General features: G+C 42.1%; 1 long non-coding RNA gene across 2 annotated transcripts; it reads left to right on the top strand.

Annotated features, from left to right (window-relative positions):
• The first annotated feature begins 14,757 nt into the window (after positions 1-14,757).
• Positions 14,758-20,050, top strand: LOC137413700 (uncharacterized). Of its 2 annotated transcripts, none has more exons than XR_013621126.1 (2): positions 14,758-14,846; positions 18,330-20,050. It is a non-coding gene; the product is annotated as an uncharacterized LOC137413700 (long non-coding RNA). The 2 variants fall into 2 exon arrangements; XR_013621125.1 differs by lacking the exon at positions 14,758-14,846 and adding an exon at positions 15,356-15,499.
• Positions 20,051-22,074: the final 2,024 nt, after the last annotated feature.

Below are 22,074 nucleotides of genomic sequence, written 5' to 3'. Positions count from 1 at the left end.
TCTCTCTCCCTCCAGCCATCCACCTCCTGCCTTTCCATCCTTCTTGTGTACGTGAGTTTGTTCTGTTTGTTCTGTCCTGGGTTAATTAAGCTTGTATAAGTTAATAATTTCACTGTGTCACCTGCGTCTTATGTGCTTGTAAATAAACGTGACTGCTTTCTTTTTGCTTATGTGTAAATAGTCAATAAATTCAGTAGTATTTCCAAACCTTTCTTTGCCTTCATTTTCCTCTTTGCATTCGTCGTTTTAGTCTTTTCCCTCATTGAGCAGCTGCGGTGCGATCCGGCCAACGTTTGGGTGGAATCGGGTGAGTCGGGGATCCTGTAACGGTCGCGGTTGGACCATCCGCTCGGCCCATCATAACATCTAAACCGCGATCAGTAACAATATATATATATATATATATATATATATATATATATATTTATTTATATATATATATATATATATATATATATATATATTGTTGTGGATATGAGGATTGTGGTTTTTTTTATTGTGTTTTTATTGTATAGTAAATTGTTGTAAAATATCGCCTTCCTGCCTCCAGTCTGGTGTATAAAGGTCAAAGGGCGTTCCGGTAGTTAATTCCATAAAGCATACATTGAAGGACACTATAATACCCTTGTTCAGTAGCTTATATCCTTATTATGTGTGTTAGGGTAAGGCTGTGTCTCCCATTAATTTAAATACTCCATTGCACCAAGTGAAATAAGAGTAGATCCCCTTTCATTTCATTTCAATGGCCAACTGCATTTTGGGCGGTTTTCTTCAACCACCATTGGCCACGAGGCAAGGTTGGGGAAGAAGGGCGGGTCTGGACCTCGTCATCAAGGGCGGAGCCAGAGGGCTGTGCCCACCATTCAGGGCCGAAGGAGCTCACCGATGGGCGTGTCCGGGAGGCCGGCGGCTTGATTTGCCCGCGGCGATATAAAAGAGCGCGCGCGGAAGCCGTGAGAGAGGTCCATGACAAGAGTTGCGGCGAAGAGATCACCGAGAAGAGAGTTGAGTAAGGGATCCCTGAAGAGAGCAGCTTGAGCCACCGCGGCTGCATCAACAGCAGCTTGAGCCACCGAAACTGCAGCCACAGCAGCTTGGGGCCTGGACGGACGTTTTGAGCAGGACCGAAAAGGAATGGCGGCTGCCAAACGCGCCGATCGTGCTGCGGTATCCGTGGACCGGCCTCCCCCCTCCAAGCCATCCACCTCCGCCATTCCTATCATCATTCCCCGTGTGAGTCGTCTTCGTTTGTTCTGTCTTGGGGTATTAATTAAGCCAGTTTAGATAAGCTAGTATTTTCACTGTGTCACCTGCTTTTTCCATGTTCCCTGTATATAACCTTGACTGCTCCTTTTGCTTGTGTGTGTAAATAATAAAGCCCGTTACTCTTCTGTACGTCTTCTTCTTCCTCTTTACATTCGGTCGCTTTAGAGGTTTCCAAATTGAATATCTGTAGCGCGATCCGGCCAACGTTCGGGAATCGGGTTTAGTCGGGGAAAACTGTTCGGCTGCGGTGCCATCCGCTCGGCAAACAACATCCTTATCCGCGGACCGTAACAATATATATATAATTAATGCAATATAATGCATTATATATATTGCATATCACATCACACCTCACATCATACATCTTACATCACATCACACCTCACATCACATTACATAACACATATATAATGCAATATATATAATGCATAATGCAATATATATATAATGTGTTGTCATGTGTTATGTTTGATGTGGTTCATAATGCAATGTGATATATGATGTGATATGTGTTATGTGAGGTGTGATTGATGTGATGTGATATGAGGTGTGATGTGATGAATGATGTGAGGTGTGATGTGATATATTGTTGCGGTTTTGAGTTTGTACAGTCAGTTTAATAAAGGTTAAAATTTCCCCCTCATAGTTAGTGTTACGGATTCGTCACTTCCGTTGTTGTGGTTTTCATCCACTGTAAACATTTTTGATTCCATGTATTATTATGGTTGTTTGAGGGCAATAGCAATTATTATTGTCAAAAGGTAAAAAGGTTAATGTTTTCAATAAAACAGGAACCGGACGGCGACGAAGAGGAAGAGGAGAAAGAAGGCGGAGCGAGTAAAGTCGGACAAGACGCCTCGTCGCTTCGAGGTCTGGAGCGAACGATTGGCGAACGACAGTCACTGGCGAACTTTCGGGTTTCCCGGGAAAGGGATTCCTGCGACAGAGTTGTCATCGCTGTGACCGATCAACCTGCGTGTCCGGTTTTTGGCGGTGGATTCCGAGGAGAATTATCGTCGGGCCGTCACGTCTCTAGAACGGGCCGTCGGCCATTTTGCCTCGCGCGTTTTGCACGTCGAGCAAGGTTTCTTTGCTTCGTCAGCCGTTTTCACCGCTTTCAGACGTATCTGGTGTGGATGTGTGTAACGTGGCTTTTGATGGAAAAATCTGCGTGTCGCCGACTGTGAACTGTGAAACGTCCATACCCGAGGGAGTGATCTCTCAGTCGCCTGGAGGGCACCTTTGGATTTCCCAGTCGCCCTCAGGGTGCCTTTGTGCAGCTTTGGCTGTGTGACTGTACCTTCCATCCGAACGGGATTCTGGTCTCGATCGGACATCGTTCTGGCGATCGCTGGAGCGAAACAACTTTGGCTTGAAGCCGGGAATAAGAGACATTGGGAATGTTCTTGTTTCACTCACTTGGAGCACAGTGAGTTATATATTACAAAACTGATGGTACCATCATAGGATATTGATTGTACTTTTGATTCATATTATTGTTGTGCTGTTATTCTTGTGTGATCTTTCTACAATATTGGTTTGTGAGTAACAATTGGTGTGGCTTCACCATTGATCTTTGACATACAGAATAACACATTTTTCTGCCGTGACCCCTCTCGTGGCTCGGAGGTACACCGTGACCAGGGGGTTGGGGAGGAGCGCGTAACAGAAATTGGGGGCTCGTCCGGGATTAAATTCCCGAATAACATTCGTCCGGGATAGAATTCCCTAACATTACCAAATTTGGAATTTTTCTAACATTCCCAAATTTTTCAAAAAATTGGAAAAAAAATTGTGTGAAGGTTAACAGGTGTTAACTGATAGTCACCATGGTGTTTGATGCAGAAAAGTTTGCGGCGTCCCCTAACGAGGCACAGTTCCTAGCATTAAAAAGATCGGATCTCTTGATATTTCCCAAACATTGTAACTTGGAGGTCCGAGCTCATATGAAGAAAGCAGAGATGCAGACATTTGTGGTAGAATCTCTGGTGGGACAGGGAATATGGACAGAGGTAGCCTTGGATTGGTTACCCGAGGAAAAAGAAAATGTGGAGCTCCGGAAAATGGAGATGCAACTGCAGAGCCAGGAAAGGTTAAAAGAGTTAGAATGGAAAGCGGAGGAGAGAAGAGCAGAGGAAAGGAGTGCTGAAAGAGAACTCGAGGAAAGAAGAGTAGAACAGGAACAAGAACTCGAGAAAAAAAGAGTAGAACACGAACGAGAACTCGAGGAGAAGAACAGAGGAAAGGAGATCTGAAAGGGAACTCGAAGAAAGAAGAGCAAAGGAAAGAGCAGAGGAAAGGAGAGCCGAAAGGGAGTTAGGAACGTGACATGGAGTATCAGAAGGAAGTTAAACTCAAGGAGCTGGAATTAATTGGAGAACGGAGAGAAGTCTTATCCATGCCGGCTAGTTCGACAACTAGTCAGAACACTTGGGATGTTGGAAGGCATGTGAGGCTGGTTCCATCCTTCAATGAAAAGGAGGTAGCCAAGTTTTTTTTACACTTTGAGAAAGTGGCTCAAATGCTAAAATTGCCTGTGGGGTCCTGGACTATGTTAGTGCAAAGTGTTCTGGTGGGTAAAGCTCAAGATATCTATTCGGCTTTACCGATTGACCAATGTGCAGATTATGAGAAAGTGAAGAAAGCCATTCTCAAAGCCTATGAATTGGTCCCTGAAGCTTACCGGCAAAAATTTCAGAATGCCAGGAAGAGGGAGAGTGAGACCCATGTGGAGTTTGCCAGAATGAAGGAAACCATGTTTGATCGGTGGTGTGATTCGAAGGGGGTTGGGAAAGACTTCAACCTGTTGCGACAATTGATTTTGGTGGAGGAATTCAAACAGTGTGTCCACACGGACATTAATGTTCATCTGGATGAAAAGAAAGTACCAGAGTTGTATGAGGCAGCAACCGTGGCAGATGACTATGCCTTGACACACAGGATGGGGTTCCACAAACCTAACTTACGCCTAGAGTTCGGCAGGGGAGTTATGGTACATCCGGTGCGGAGAACGAATATTCATGGGGGCGGCCTAGAGATGACTATGAAGACCAATCTGATACCATGACTTTTAGGGATCAGAAGACTACAGTTCCAAGACAGACCTATCTCCCGGGGGGCCCGAGGCAGACCACGAGTTTTTTTTTTCTGTTTTTTTTTTTTTTTTGTATACTGAATCGAGGCTCGTGAAAGAGCTAACATTTATTTCACAAACAAATCAACCAGACAAACAAAATATACAAAAAGAGGGAGCGGAAGACAAGATGGGGAGAGAAGGGGAAGCACACAACCACAACATTTGAGAGCAGGGAGAAGTGTGGGAGGGAGAGGGCCTGGGGGCAGGAGGCGTGGGAAGGGGGGGGGGGGGGGGGGGGAGAAGTATAAAACACAAGGGGACCGAAATTAGCAGGGGTAGAAAAGATCAAGGTTTTGGATGGGGGAGGATAAGAGATGGTGGTGAACAGCTGTTTTAAAGACCTGGAGGGTGGAGTGGGATTGAAGAGAGTGAGGGAGTTTGTTTCAGAGGCGAGAGAAAAGAGGAATGAAGGAGTGAAGGTGAGCAGAAAGTCTTGATTTTGGCAGTTTAACCACAAGAGGGTTGCAGGCAGATCTTGTGCGACCTGTAGGAATATTTGGGGGACAGAGCCCAGAGAGGGCTGGGGGGGGGCAAGGCCAGAGAGGAGTCGGTAGAAGACGGAAAGACCACCAACCTGCCTGCGGTGAGTGAGTGAAAGGCCCTTGGAGTTAGCTTCATCGCGGGAGATTCCAATGATTCTGAACGCTTTGGTTTCAACAGCGTGAAGACGGGCTAGGTGTGAGGCAGGCGCACCAGACCAGAGGGGAGAGCAGTAATCCATAGAGCTGCGGATGAAAGCCTTGTATATGGTGAGGAGCTCAGGTGTGCCAAGGAAGGACTTCGCACGACGGAGGATGCCCAGTCGGCGACTGGCTTTGGAGGCCAGATTTGAAATGTGGTTTTCCCAGGAAAGATCATGGCAAATAGTGAGACCCAAAAGCTTGAGTGACAGAACTTCTTGGAGAGGATTATTCAGAAAGTGGATGGGAGGGTTTTCCAGTCGGTCTTTTCGCAGAGACATCGTAAGAGTGTGAGATTTATCAGGATTGAAAGACATGTTCCATTTGTTTGCCCAGTCTGTGATTTTGTCCAGGTCTGCAGAGAGTGAGGAGGCTGCAGACTGCCGATCTGAGGGATGAGGAATGGAGCGACAGAGAGTAGAGTCGTCAGCAAAGAGATAGAGAGGATTTTCAAGAGAGTCAGAGAGATCATTGATGAAGACCAGAAAAAGCACAGGGCCCAGAACACTACCTTGGCGAACTCCAGCCTGAACAGGAAGAGGAGATGAGAGAAACCCATTCAGGGCCACACGTTGACTACGACCAGAGAGGAAGCCCGCCAGCCATGCGTTGAGATTTCCATGGATACCAAAGGAGGAGAGTTTGGTGAGCAGAGCAGGGTGCCAGACCGTATCGAAGGCACGTGAAATGTCAAGGGAGACGGCTCTAATTTCCTGTTTGGCGTTGAGGACCTCCATCCATTGTTGAGAAAGCAGAAGCAGCATGTCCAGAGTAGAGTGACCAGGTCTGAAACCAAATTGATGATCAGAGATCAAGCCATTGGAGAAGAGGAAAGATTTCATATCTGAAGCAATGATGGATTCCATGACTTTGCTGATAATTGGGAGAAGGCTGATTGGTCTGTAGTTGCTGGGATCTGTTTTTGCACCTTTTTTGTGCAAAGCGGTGATGTTGGCTGATTTCCAAGCAGATGGCAGATGACCTTGAGCAAAGGAGAGGGTGAAGAGAACAGAAAGAGGGAGTGAAAGAGCGGAAGCACATGATTTTAGGACCCGTGGGCTGATGCCGTCAGGACCAGTTGCAGAATCAGAGTCGAGGGTTGACAGAAACTTTTCCACCTTGTCAGGAGGAAAGGACACAGAGTCCAGGAGCAGCTGGGTACGACTGGGTACGGTGGGTACAGAGAGGGATGGGTTTGGGACACAAGATTTAGAGGCAAACACAGAGTTGAGGCATTCAGCTTTTTCACGTGCGGAGTCAGCCGTTAAGCCGTTTGAGGTGAGGGAGGGGATGGAGGGGGAACAAACACCAGAAACAGATTTGACCAGATGCCACCAGGATTTGGAAGAGGGAGACAGATAAGAGAGTTCGGTCTTGAGAACGGTGAGATATTGTATCCTGGCTCTCCTGAGGGTGGACACACACTTGTTTCGGGCTTTGTGAAAGGAAATGAGATTTCCTTCCGTTGGATTTGCTTTCCAGGAGACGAAAGCAAGTTGTTTCAGGGCAACAGCCTCACCACAAGATTCCGTGTACCATGGACGGGAGGAAGGGTATGACAACTGAAGACGAGATGGGATAAATCTGTGCATGAGAGAGAGCAATTTACTTTGAAAGAATTCCCAGGATGAGTTGATGTCAGAGGCGGTAGAGATGGGAGACCAGTGCAGATGATTGATGGCTGCTTGAAGACCGTGCCAGTTGGCCTGAGTGAAATGCCAGACTCGTCGACGCTGAGGAGGCTCTCTGAGAATGGTCAGAGAGATGTCCACTTTGACAAGCACATGATCAGATGAGCCGATTGGAGCAGAAGAAGAGCAGTAGACATTTTCAGGGAAGTTTGTCATAACCAAATCCAGAAGAGAAGATGCTCCGTTGACTGAGATCCGGGTCGGGAAATTGACAGATTGTGTCAGTCCCAGTGAGTCGCAGAAGTCCTTTGCTGAAGAGCCATGGCTGGTGAGAGAGGTACCCACACCCAGCCAACTGGCATGGTGACAATTGAAATCACCACATATGAGGAAGAGAGAGTTGGGATGGGTAGATAGAAGTTGGTCCATATTATCAGACAGCGAGATGTAGATTGAGTCATCGCTGTTTGGTGGACGGTACAACACACATATGAACAAAAGTTGGGAGCGAAGGGGAAGCCATAGCCAAAGGTATTCCTGGGGGTGAGGTGGAGAGAGGGCATTGGAGGGCGAGTGAGGAAGAGAGTTTTTTATAAAGATAGCAACCCCACCTCCAGGACGAGGCTCAGGTCTATCATACCGGAAGAGGGAGTAACCTGGGAGAGATACCAAGGCATCAGAGACATCATGAAGGAGGAAAGTTTCTGTTAAGCAGATCACATCTGGTTTGTCAGAAGCAACCTGTATGGAGAGATCAGTCAAGTTTGAGCGAAGGCCCCGGATGTTTGAGGTCCATACCGTTAATGAAGAGGAAGGGGGAGCATCGGGTCCAGAACAGGGGGGGGAGGGGTAGGGTAAGATGTGGAAGAGGAGGAAGAGGTAGGGAGAGCTGTTGAAGGTGTGTCAGAGATTTCAGAGATTTCAGAATAGCTTGGAGAAAGGGAAGAATGGGGCGGACAAAAGGTTTGATGGAGATTGGGTGAGGCACAGTGAGGTGTTATTTGAGGAGGAGGAAGAGCGAGGCAGAAGGTTGGGGGAGATGAAGGTGAAAGTTGGAAGGGGGAAGAAGGAGGGAGGATGCTTTGAGGAGGAGTGGTGAGAGGGGAGTTTAGGAGGGAGGGGAGGGAAGGGGAAAGGGGGGAGATTTGAAAGGGATGGGTGATGGGGAGGATTTGGAGGGGAGGGTGAGATTGGATTTTGAAAAGTGTACGATTCATGGGAAACGAACATTTTTTGCAAAATGAGTTTGAGACCTTCGAGTCAAAAATATGTTTGAGGACACTGAAGGAGGGGTGGAGTTCTGGATAGTTTAGGGAATGTAGAAAGGAGGAACTGTAAGAGATGGTATTATATATATTTTTTGGAATGAATAGATTTGGTGAGCAAGACGAAAGCATCCTTTTGTAGGAAAAGAAGAAAACTGTGTTATAATATATGAGAGAAAATAGTTGTTCACAGGAGAGATTATACATTTCTAATCACGTGATCGCGTGATCGCGAACAAAGAACGAACGAACAAAAAAGAACAACAAATAAACGAATAACACCTGGGAAGGAAATATTTTTTTTGGGTTTTTTTTTTTTTGAGTAGAGATATTAAACAAGGAGGTATGGGGTGAACGACTGGGACGAACCAGAGAACGAAAATAAATGCAGCGCATTCGACGAATCGCTGAGAGAAAAACAAAACCACAAGGTCGGAGATGGTACGGTAGCCAAGCCTACGAGTACTAGGCTGCAGAATACTCGATACGCATTAACCGACGATTGTGTATACATGTACGAAAAATTAGCACCGAAAATTTTCCAAAAGATACGCTATAGGTACATACACCGAAAGATAGATACAGTCTCGACAAAAACACAATTGAGAAGGATCACTTAGCTTCGAAAGCGTGAGCGCATGGAACAGCTTCGAAAAGACGTGACCTCGCCGTGATCTCGCGAGATCAGTTCAATCAGATTCTTCCGGGCCTACTTGCGCTTTTTGCAAGAAACCTGGACATTTGATGTCCCAATGTTATGCCCTGAAAAGGAAAACTCAGGAGCGGAGTCAGACTAGTACAACTCCGAATGCATTGGCAAATGGGAGAAATCGTCCTTGGAGGACAGTGCCTTGTGAAGGTTCCCATGCCAAAGTTACGGCATCACAGAACGATCTTGTTCAAGAGGGTTACAAACCTTTTATTTCAGAGGGTTTTGTGTCACTGGATGGAGACTTGACTAACCAGAGACCTGTTAGGGTATTGAGGGACACAGGAGCACATCAATCTTTGATGCTTGAGGGCATTTTGCCATTGTCAGAGAAGACGGCAACTGGTGTTAGTGTTCTTTTACAGGGGGTTGGTGGCTATGTTAAAGCTCCACTTCATGTCATCCATTTGAAGTCTGATTTGGTGTCAGGACCGGTCACAGTAGGTTTACAAGCCACTCTTCCTGTAGAGGGAATCTCTTTTGTTAACGGGAATGATTTGGCTGGTGGTCAAGTTTCTGGTAACCCGATGTTTGTTGAAAAGCCTAGTATGGAAAATAACACTGCACAGTTAGAACAGAAGATTCCGGGAATCTTTCCATCCTGTACCGCGACTCGTGCTATGGGTAGGAAGAGCTCCGAAGAGAAGAGGAAGGTACTGACGTCACGCTTTGCACAGACACTTTTTGTCAAGTACCTTGAAACTAAGTGTCGGCACACACAAGTCAGCGATGGAGGCAATGTTGGCAAGCTCTTTGTAGGTGGACTGAACTTCAACACAAGGGAAGATGTTCTGGACTCTGTCTTCGGCAAATATGGACCACTCTTGGAAGTGTTGCTGATAAAAGACAGGGAGACGCAAAAGTCGAGAGGGTTTGGCTTTGTCACGTTTGAAAACACAAAGGACGCCAAAGATGTGTAATGAAAGTCAAATCCACAACATTGTCCTAATAGTAGGTTTCATGACAAGTCGATCTCTGGCAACATCCTGTAAAAATACGATCAAGCAATATATCAGGAATATATAATCAAGGAGAAGTTCAGCAATTATCAATCAGTGCAAGCAAGCCTAGATCATCTACATATACGCACCATTCGAGTCTACGTGTCTACGATTAAATGTCACAGGAATGATTCGGAGCGATGGCCGTCCGAGTTCTTATAGACGCCTTTCAGTGGTTGGAGAGAGCATAACACCTGGGTTCAACTTAGATACAATTTCATTACAAGATGCAGAAAAGGATTTGAATGGCAAGGATTTGGATGGTCGGACCATAACAGTAGAGAAGGCAGGCCATGGGCGTCGAGGGGGCTACAGAGGAGGAAAACGTGGAGGTATTTTCAGGGGTGGCTATGGCTCCCGGGGTGGTAGTCGTAGTTTTGGTGGCGGCCACAGTCGTGATTACTACGGAGGCTCCCAGCAGCAGCAGCGCAGTTTTGGCAGCTCCCGACGGGATGACTATTACTGTCGCAGGGGTGGAGGCGACCGGTACTCCCGTGACTACTGTTGGGGATTAAATATTCATATTGACAATATTGCTAGAATATATATCAATGTAATCTTGTTTAAAGTGGAATTATGTTTTACTTTACGAATGAGCAAAAGAGCATAGAACTAGAATTAACATGTGGTCAGGAGAGTTAATTTCAGACAAGAATGTGTAACACTCTTGGACCGCCACCTGTCGATCATTAATAGCCTATGTTCAGGGCACTGCGCACACGCTGCAAATTCTTTTTCAGCAGGTCAGAGTATTTGAACTCTTGAAACAGAAATAAGTATTTGCTGGCCAAGAGAGCCAAATAAGGTTTTGGATAAGGAACACCCTGCATGCTCTGCAACATCAAAGGAGTTTGGGGCTTTAAAACCAGGAGAAAGTTGCGAGCAAAAAGCAGAGTGGACTGGGAGAATGAACTGAAGAGGAGTGAAAACTGAAGACCAGTTGAACTGATCAACCAACTGGAGATTGTCAACAACTGAACGAGCTTCAAAAGACCTACAGACCGAGCTTCAACCAAGACCGACCAAACAAGCTTCAACAAACTCTGGAACAGACTCATTAAAGATCTCGGCTTAGTATACAACAAATTCTCTAAAGTGAATAAACCATTGATTTTGCTAAACCGAGTCTCTTGAAGTTTTACTAACATAACACCAGTAATTGTTAATAATTCTCCAAGAATTGGTGGCCCGTAGGGACTCAACTGCCCAGGTAAACAAGGTAAGCTTTTGTTTGTTATCTGTGTAGTCTGATGTTAATCTGTGAAAATAGCTCAGTGTTTGAGTTTTGTGTGTTTGTTGATATGTGGAAGGAAAGGGAAAAAAAAATCACGAGGCCTTTTAACAGGTTTCAGAAATCATGACGATTTTTTTTCTCTTTTTCTTCCAAAAATTTATGTATACGCATTTTTGAGGGATGGTGCCATGAACCGTCACAAATATCCACTAAAGCCTTTAGTCTTTAGAAAAGGTGCTGTGCTTTCATGAAGGATTTTTTTAAATTTCAGAAGTCATGACGATAAAAAAATTTAAAAAAATTAATAATCAATTGTTTTTTTGTTTTTTCTGTAATTTGAAAATTTTTTTCGGTACATTTTAAAGAGACGAGTGCAAAGAGCCACTAACGAACCCCGGGCGTTAGCCAACAGGTGCTGCATTCATCTTGTCATGCACAACTGAAATATGGATTTTGTATATTTCTTGCTCATTTCATGAACGTCATGAATTCATGAAATACAACGTCAATTTTGTAAATATCTTCAAAATGATTTCCAGTTTAATAGTCTGCATTAAATATCTGCTCGTTTTCGTGATCAAACGACTTATAAGTGTGTCGATTTTCCCGTTAAAATAATGGTTGAGATCCTGCTTGGTTGTGACAACACACACGAGCAGATTGCAGAATGGACACTATTTGATTTATAATCTTATTAGCGGGTTTTGTAAAAAGCGATTTTATACAGCGTCTGTACAGTAAGCCAAATAATGGTAAAATCGATTGGCTCGATTTTAAGTCATAAAAAATTCCATTGTGGCACAAATATGGGTTTTTGTACCTTCATAAGAGTTAATTCGAAGCGGTTTGGACGCACGTCTGCATTTTTATGCACATTTATGTGTGTGATTGGCCAAATGTGCTCTTACGAACACAAGAAATTGTAATCTTATGAATTATGATGTTCTGACAGGGATGACTTGATGAAGTGCACCATCAATTCATTTTTCCCATGTAGGACAGTCATGTAATTTTTAATTTCTAATGTAATGTAATGTAATGTAATGTTTGTAATACAACGCATTCAACGCTCCAAGTAAGACTTGCACACACTGATGCCAGTAATTGTATCCTGCCACTGGAATGCGTGCAGGCAGGTTGCCCATGGCAACCGTTTGGTGTTGTGTTCTGGGCCCTAGCCCAAACTTCTACATATAGGATCAGAAGCGATTTTTAAAATGTAACCTCTTTCACTTTTCTTGCCCTACACCCCCCAACCTTCCCTCGCCCTTTCCCCCTCCCTCCTTCCGTCCCCCCCCCCTATCCAAACCCCCCATTTTTTCTTCCCTTCTGTATCCCTTCCCCCTTCCTGTTTTCTCTCCAAACTTACTTTTATCTGTATATTTACATCCTGATTAGAAAAAAAAAATATATTTTTTTAGGATTTTTTATGGCGGCGGCCATCTTGGACCACAGCTAAAAATCCTTCAATCAAGATGAAATTTAATGAGAGCCAATCCCATGCTACTGTGATACGTAATCTCTAAAAAATAGAACCATCAAATGTACCTTTGATCATTTTATATTTCATCTGTCTTTTCAGATTTTAAAAAGGGAATTTATTGATATAAGATCCTATGACATTTGACAAGGCAATTAAATGGAGGGAAACCAATGATGAAATATATTGTGATCTGTTTATACATGAATGAATTTACATGTACATGAATTTGTTGACCCCAACCCAATCTTAACCCTAACTTCATTCTACCATTATCCACCCCCTCCAAATCATGTTATATTACTGATTGTATGAGGCATGTATAGGATCGTTGATTGTATGGGATTGAATGGGATTGCATATCCCATATGGATCCCATATTGATTTAGCATATCACCTCATTATGTGGTCTGGCTGTGTTTTTGTGTGTATGTGTGGGTATGCATGTGTTTTTGCACCCCTCTTCCCCCCCCCCTCCTCCAACCATGGCCCCATAGTGTTAAAGTGATGAGTGCCATGATACGACACAGTTTACATCGTTAAAATAATACACAGATGAGTGTATGATTTGCACAGAAGGTCGAGAGGGAAAATAGTATCCATCATATAACCTTTCACAGCCTTGTAAGGGAGAATAAGTGCAGCCAATCATACACAGTTATTTTTAGGAAAATACAATGAGTGTCGTATTTCGCATAGTTTTAATGCCCTTAAGCGAGTCCCCCACCCCACCCCTCCCCCTGCCTCATTCCTCCCGTGGCATTCTGCCACTTCTCCTCCTCCCTTCCCCACCCTTTTCCTCCCCTCTTTCCTCCTCCTTTCCTCCTTTTTTTGCTTCTTCTTTTACCTGTTTTCACCTTTCATAGTTCTCATTGTTTTCTCATTTCTCTCATTCTTTCTCATTCTCATTGTTTTCTCTCATTGTTGATGAGATTCATCATTGTCATCATGATTGTCATATTGTTGATTATTATTGATGTTCATTCTCAAATTTTGTTAATGATAACTGTTTCATTGTTGATTATACCACGTGGATGTGTTGATACAGGAAATGTTTGTCTTCTGCAATGGATGATTATGGTATGACTCTGATAATGGTAACAATTTACAATTTTTTTTACAATTATAATTTATAATTGCCAATTTACAATTATGGTAAATTTACATTTACAATTTATAATTACAATGATTTACAATGGTCATGATTTTACAATCATGAAAATTGCTATGATTGTCAGGCATGTCATCATTGGGTTTTGATGTAAATCGATTGCATGGACTTTAAGGATAGTTTTATAGCCCTGCAGGATTAATGATGTATTACAAGTTACAAAGTTTATTGGAGTGTCGAAATTTCGGTATGATTGGATTCCATTGATAAATATTATGAATTGTCATTCATTGGTACACATTTCAGGAATCTTACACCATTTTAATTGTCAAGAACTTTGAGTGTCTTTCAAAGTGAGACATGGTGGGTGACACATGACATGACATGTGACATCACATGACGTGTGACATGTGACACGTGTGACATGTGACACGTGTGACATGTGCGACATTGCCCAATGAACTGGTTCATATCTGTCGGATCAATTTGGTTGATTGTCTCACAAATGAAGGGTTGGGTTGCCTTCAGTGGTTGTTAAACTTTAATTTGTGATATGATGACCACACAGGATTGAAAAAATATGTCAGATATGATCCAGAGGCGGAACGGTGATTTGTCAACTGACGGCAGATATGGGTCAAACGGTGACCATGGACCGGCGATCATATTTCCCCGTCAGTAGACGGAACTGTTTTGCCAACATTGGGTACAGGCTTAGATATAGGGTTATCAGACTGATAAATGTGAATTTTGCTATTTTGATATTTGATATTTTGATATTTTCAATGATAATTTCAATGATGATTTGATATTTGAATTTTGATATTATCATTTATGATATTTTATTATGTATTATTATTAGGATTTTATTGATGAATATTGATAAATTGATTGAAATTGCATAATTGAATTCATTCTGATGCTGATCTGATTGATTTAATCTGATCTGATTTTATTTAAATTTAATTTAATCAAGTCAATTGATGGATGAATAAAAAGTGCGGTCTCAAGAAAGAAGCTTTGAGACATTTGCAAAACATCAATGTGCAGACAACCTGGGACGATGAGCGAGGTGGTGAGTCTAGTGGTTATTTGTTATATTATGTGGTTATTTTTGTTTGACCCCCCCTTAACAGGACTTACTGATCCAGACTCATCTGCAACACTGATCAGTGAGATTGGGGTGTGGGAAAAGCCACAGGGCAGGGGGACTCTCTGGAAATCACCTGAAGTCATCAAGTGGACAGGTGGAGAGATACTTCCTGGAAGACCACAGAGTAGAGCTTATCGGAATAAGCTAGACAACAACGCATTCAACGCTACTTTGTATAAGGTGGAACAAACTTCTGCGATTTTTGCAGTACACACAGTTGATAGGGGTACGAGTGTAATTTAAAGTGTAGTCTTGGTAGTTCTCTGGTACATTGAGTAAATACTGAGTGTTATTCATATACAGGCAGAATGGGGAATGCAGCTTGTAAGAATACACAAGGACAACCAGATATTCCAAAAAAAGGTACTTGTGCATATTATATGTACGTCCGATATGGTGAAGAGGCTATTAGTGAGGTTGAAAATTGGTATTTGTGGACAAAGAGACATGATAAGGAGTTTCCAAGAGATGGTACATTTGAGCGAAGTCGATTGGAGAGATTAGGACAAGAATTGAAAGCCAGGAAGCGACATAATTTAACAGTAGACTGGCTTGCATTCCATTATTGGGATATGGAATCCAGGAATAGGGCACAGCAAGGACGTATATTGGACCTAGAACTTAAAATAAAAACGATGCAGGATACATTGGAGGACATAAATGCACAACTGCCCTCGAACAAAGGAATAAAAGTGACAGTTGTCCCATCTGATTCCCATTTGTCTCCCCAAAAAGGACGGTACAGAGAATTTTTTCGTGTTTCAGGAGAGAACCAGAGATTGCAGTGGCAACTCAGGGATCTGGAGATGCAGCCCAGAAATACAAGTGAACAGGTGGGCAGATCAGGCAATGACAGAAACCGATGTTACAAGTGTGGAAATATGGGACACTGGAAACGACGTTGTCCATATTCAAATAGGAAGACTAGTTCATAGGACGAACCAAGATTAACGGTACTAGTGCTTACAGGTACCTCAGATAACGATTAGGCTTTCATTGCTGCCGATCCCAAATGACGACAGGCCCCAACAGATTAAATCATAAGACCAACATGAATAATTGTTCCTGCTTCTTGTCTCAAAATTTTTTTCGGAGCAAGAATGAATTTTACTTTTGCTTATTAGCGGATTAATAATTAATTGATTAAATGCCAAAATTGGATTTTTTTGGAACACGAATTAAAAGATCCAGAATTAGAGTTCATTCTGGGAGCCTCATATTTGCCAATTATAAATGTGGTTTTAGGGAGTATTTTGGGCAAAACAATTTTTTACAACAAAACAATTACCAAAGTGTGGAACATTGCTTTGCAAAATTTTTTGGAAACCAAGTGACGAGCATCACATGATCAGCAAGTGGGCATTTTGGACTATTTTTTTGCATGCTGATAGGTCAGTGGTCGACTGCCATGTCAATAGAGGTGTTGTAAAATTTGGATAAATTATTGTGGGACCGAAAAGGGTACTTTCAATGTGACATTATAGGGGTTTTCTAAAAATAAACTTTTTGTCTATTTGTGTATTAGCGTTTCTAAAATTAAAGGATAAATTTTACGAAATTGAAATGAAAATTGACACCCATCTTGATCTGTTAATGATGGTTCAAATGCAAACAAATATACATAATGCTTGGGTTTGTGTATGTTTGTGTGTCAATGTTTTGTTTTGTGTGTCAATCTTACAAGAATATCCAGAAAATTCGTAAAATAAAATAGGAATATAATTTGATTATGAACATTATCTCTTTCGTCAAGGGCGATGGAATATACGGATTTGATGTGCTGGGTTATGAGCAGCCATTAATTAATAGTAAAATTGTGAGTAATCTTGGGATTCCATTTTTGATAGAATTTATATGAGAATAACAGCTATTTATGGATATGAGCTTCATTAAAAAATGAGGGAGTACAAAATTAGCTAAATTTGGAAGTGGTCTTACACTGACTTTCCAGAGTACTCTGCTCATGGATTTTTACATATATAAACTTGACCTTTATCAGCATATAAATTGTGCTGTATGTATGGATGTGTCTTAGGCATAGACGATATGGGCAGATAGTAAAGACAATTTTGTTGAATTAAACTATTGTGAGTTTTATAACGAAATGCATTGTGAATCTTAAAACCAAGGGGCAGACGTGACCGCGCTGTTATGTTTTTTACACTCAGAACACGATGTTACGTGTACCTGCAACATATTTTGTTAATCTGCCACACCTATATTGGCATACTGGTGTCAGTAGTCTTCACTAATTTGCATAGAAAATGGAGGAACAACTTTTAAGGGAGTATACAACCACGTATTTGGATATTTTCTACAAAAGTAGGGGTTTCAATAAGTGGGAGCTGTACACATGGGATTTATCAAATTAAGTTATGCAGTTTAAACAAAGTTACTGGTAAACAGAAGGGAAATGGATAGTAAATAAATTCTTCAATGCTGGGTAAAGTTAATGAGATATTACAAAGACTTATAAGAGCTACTGTTCTTCCTTATAGCAGTGGGAAAAGAGTGAATTAGAACCAAATGAATCTATAAATGAATGTGATAGGGATAATATCCTCAATTTGTGTTACTTATTTGATTGTGGGTAAAGAAATTATTTTATCGTAATGGATTGATAACAGCAGCCTGCAATGTCCTGAGAGTGTGCATCCATGTAATTAGAAATCCCAGATTTGTTTTTACAAACAACATTTGGTAGAGGTCTTATGTCGACGCGCACTTACTTGGTAGATAAAAAAGGTACTGCATGTTGGCAGCCACTTTTGCGGCCATTTAGGCCAAACACATTGAGAGAAAAATTGTCGTTCAATACGTAATTTACACATGGCTATTTGTAAAAGGGAAGTTGTTGCGATGGGCAACATTTCTGAAGGTTTATTAAAATGTTATAATATGACATGTGTCAAGGCAAACTATTGGATGGGAAAATTAGATCTGGTTATAGAATGAATTTGCTGACCCTTTGAAGTTAATTCTTTGAGAGTGATTGTTTTACTAGTATTTTGAGTTCACATTGGAAATAGTTTGGTAGAGCTTTGTTAAAACCTATGGTTGTGGTATTTTGGAACGAATTCACAGATCATAGGAAGTTGATAACAATAGAAATAAATATGGACCCCGGGAGATAGGGGCATCAGAAGAAGGCAAATAATCAGATTTATGTTATAGATTAAGGGATTTTTCTTTAGTCACATTTTAAGAAGTTTGTTAGTTTGGTATATAATGTTGAATGTCATTGACATAAATAAGGGCATAACGACTTGTTGTGCACTATGTCTGTTTTACAAGATCGATGAACTCATATCACCACAAGTAACACTGTTAAAGAAAAACAAAAAGCGGGGAGGACTATGATAATAATACATTATGCATAGTTTGCTTGTTTGCAAGAATTGTTGGGAATTAGATATTCCTGTTTGTGATTTAAATCATATAATCATTATTAATGCATTTATTTTCTTTGAGTTGAGTTACAATACCTGCATGAGTTTAATTTTTTGAATTATATGAACCTGAAAGCAATTGTGGATGCTATTCTTAGTTTTAGTAGTGTACAACACATGTCTGATTTGAATATTATTCGTGTGAAGTTGTTATAAAATATAGTGATTTCATGTTACAATGTACCCCATCTGATTCAATCTGTGTGGAGAGCAGATATAAATGTGGCTAAGTAAAGGAAAGACAAGACCACATCCCAAATGGAGTGATAACGACATCTGGGAAGAAGTTTGAAAAAGGAAAATTTGTGAAAATGAAGTTAATCTTGGCATACACCCTCTTTCTCAAAGAATGATGAAGAAATGCTCCTTTGGAAGATGGATGTTTACCTTCACCAAGGGAAAATTATGTGACCATTTGTCTGGGTCACACTGCAACATATGGAAAAGGGCGATCACTTACTTGTGTTCAAATACCTCGAACAGTCATCACATCAGCAATTGCAGGACGACGATATTTTACCTGCAACGTTTACGGGATACGGTGACGTGTGTCATTACTTCACCAACTTCCGGGGAGCCAGCATGGAGCTGCAAGCGAACGACTGCCTTTTCCTTCACAACAGCTGTGCACGATTCTGCTGTGTGCTCCTGGTATGGACCATGGACAACTGAGTACCATGGTCCCAACATCATCATTGCGGATGCATCCGGCATCCCTGCTCCACATCTTGTTGACAAATCAACATCACATCAATACTTGCTCCATGCTCACGATTAGTGAGGAGGCAAGTCGACTACAACTGGATGGAGGCCTTGTTCAAATCTACTATGGCTCACAGCAAGAGTGGCAAGGATGCTGCATGGAGAGCAGGGTCAGTCTTTGACTCTGCCCAGCTATCACAACAGCGGAAAATCCTATGCAAATAGTGAAGGTGTGATGAAGACAACAGGAGAAAAATGTTTTATGCTGAAATTCCAAACACAAGTGATCTGCCCCTTTTTTCAAACAAAGAAAGTCAATATTTGATTAAAGGCAAATATTTTGCCAAATGTTGCAGATGCTTTATTATTTTGATGAACTGAAATTATTGCGTTTTGGTGAAGGTGAAATGTTTTGTGATCTTTATGCAAATGAGTTGAATTGAATTATCAACATAGAAAGAGTCAATGAACAAGGAAATGTATTGTGATCAAAATTCTTCCAGAATGACGGTGTATGCCTTAGGAAATTGAATTACCAGATTAGTGGTATGAATATTTAATGTGGTAATGTTTAGATTAATGGTTAATATAAACATAAAAGAAAAACTGGGGATTGTTGGGGATTAAATATTCATATTGACAATATTGCTAGAATATATATCAATGTAATCTTGTTTAAAGTGGAATTATGTTTTACTTTACGAATGAGCAAAAGAGCATAGAACTAGAATTAACATGTGGTCAGGAGAGTTAATTTCAGACAAGAATGTGTAACGCTCTTGGACCGCCACCTGTCGATCATTAATAGCCTATGTTCAGGGCACTGCGCACACGCTGCAAATTCTTTTTCAGCAGGTCAGAGTATTTGACCTCTTGAAACAGAAATAAGTATTTGCTGGCCAAGAGAGCCAAATAAGGTTTTGGATAAGGAACACCCTGCATGCTCTGCAACATCAAAGGAGTTTGGGGCTTTAAAACCAGGAGAAAGTTGCGAGCAAAAAGCAGAGTGGACTGGGAGAATGAACTGAAGAGGAGTGAAAACTGAAGACCAGTTGAACTGATCAACCAACTGGAGATTGTCAACAACTGAACGAGCTTCAAAAGACCTACAGACCGAGCTTCAACCAAGACCGACCAAACAAGCTTCAACAAACTCTGGAACAGACTCATTAAAGATCTCGGCTTAGTATACAACAAATTCTCTAAAGTGAATAAACCATTGATTTTGCTAAACCGAGTCTCTTGAAGTTTTACTAACATAACACCAGTAATTGTTAATAATTCTCCAAGACTACGATGACAGGCACTACAGCCGTGATGATTATGAATCTTACGGTGATCAAGGAAAAAGTTGGAAGCGCTGAGAGTTGAGGAGCAGCCGAGGCAGGATTCCTACGAGGAATTGATTCCTACCGTGAACTCCACGTTCCTAAAGGCGTCCATGTAGTGAATACTTCCGGGCCTCACCACCCAACCATCATGAAACCTGGCTCTCAGCTCGGCCTCCTTCAAAAAGTGCTATAGATTTGCTTTGTTTTGGATTTTTGATCACAACCCCTTATCCGTCATTCAAAAAATGAAAAATAAAAATCAGAGGTTGATGAGATGGAGTTTGGCTTTGCAGGAGTTAAACTTGGAAATTGAGCATGTAAAGGGCAGGGACAATGTCGTTGCTGATGCGTTGTCCAGAGTGAACTAACTGGAAATTTCTGTTGGTTGTTTGAAAGTTTTGTTGCTTTATTTTGGGGAAATATTAATTATTGTTACTCACGTGAATTTATGATTTGGGTGTGAGTTTTACTTTTGTTTGTTAAAAGAGTTTTTGCCTGCAGAGAAAGTTTTCACTATGTTCAAACTTTCTTTCTTGAGGGGGGGAAGTGTTACGGATTCGTCACTTCCGTTGTTGTGGTTTTCATCCACTGTAAACATTTTTGATTCCATGTATTATTATTATGGTTGTTTGAGGGCAATAGCAATTATTATTGTCAAAAGGTAAAAAGGTTAATGTTTTCAATAAAACAGGAACCGAACGGCGACGAAGAGGAAGAGGAGAAAGAATGTGGAGCGAGTAAAGTCGGACAAGATGCCTAGTCGCTTCGAGGTTTGGAGCGAACGATTGGCGAACGACAGTCACTAGCGAACTTTCGGGTTTCCCGGGAAAGGGATTCCTGTGATAGAGTTGTCATCGCTGTGACCGATCAACCTGCGTGTCAGGTTTTTGGCGGTGGATTCCGAGGAGAATTATCGTCGGGCCGTCATGTCTCGAGAACGGGCCGTCGGCCATTTTGACTCATGCGCTATGTCACAGGAATGATTCGGTTGCAAGGTTTCTTTGCTTCGTCAGCTGTTTTCACCACTTTCAGACGTATCTGGTGTGGGTGTGTGTAACGTGGCTTTTGATTGGAAAACCTGCATGTCGCCGACTGTGAGCTGCGAAACGTCCATACCCGAGGGAGTGATCTCTCAGTTGCCTGGAGGGCGCCTTTGGATTTCCCAGGCGCCCTGAGGGCGCCTTTGTGCAGCTTTGGCTGTGTGACTGTACTTGCCATCCGAACGGGATTCTGGGCTCGATCGGACATTGTTCTGGCGATCGCTGGAGCGAAACAACTTTTGCTTGAAGCCGGGAATAAGAGACATTGGGAATGTTCTTGTTTCACTCACTTGGAGCACAGTGAGTTATATATTACAAAACTGATGGTACCATCATAGGATATTGATTGTACTTTTGATTCATATTATTGTTGTACTGTTATTCTTGTGTGATCATAATACAATATTGGTTTGTGAGTAACAATTGGTGTGGCTTCACCATTGATCTTCGACATACAGAATAACACATTTTTCTGCCGTGACTCCTCTCGGGGCTTGGAGGTACACCGTGACCAGGGGGTCGGGGAGGAGCGCGTAACATTAGTCACACAAGCAACATGTAGCCTCACGATAGAGTAGTTATTTCTTAGTATTTGTGAGCTTAGTCCTTTTCCTATGTTAGTTCTGCGTTGAGTAGAGTCAGGAGAATAGGCCCTACTTCTACCGACTTTCCAGCTTCCATAGCGTCATGCCCCTTTGCGCTGACTTTGGTTCATTTTGGGCGAATTAACACGAGGCAGGCCTAGGAGGGTTGGGGCGGAGCCGAATGAGGGGACGGCAGAAGCGCTGACGGTAAGCACGAGCCGCCAATCAGGGCTCAGAGGTGGTGGCGGCGGCATTGCGTCACAGGGCATGGTAAAAAGGTTCGAGAGGGTTCGAGAGGGTTC

The sequence above is a fragment of the Myxine glutinosa genome, chromosome 13 (genome assembly GCF_964187855.1).
Source record: "Myxine glutinosa chromosome 13, kmMyxGlut1.1, whole genome shotgun sequence".
NCBI classification, from domain to species: Eukaryota; Metazoa; Chordata; class Myxini; order Myxiniformes; family Myxinidae; genus Myxine; species Myxine glutinosa.
The sequence above is the reverse complement of the archived record's forward strand: the minus strand, read 5'-3'. Positions and strand labels throughout refer to the sequence as shown.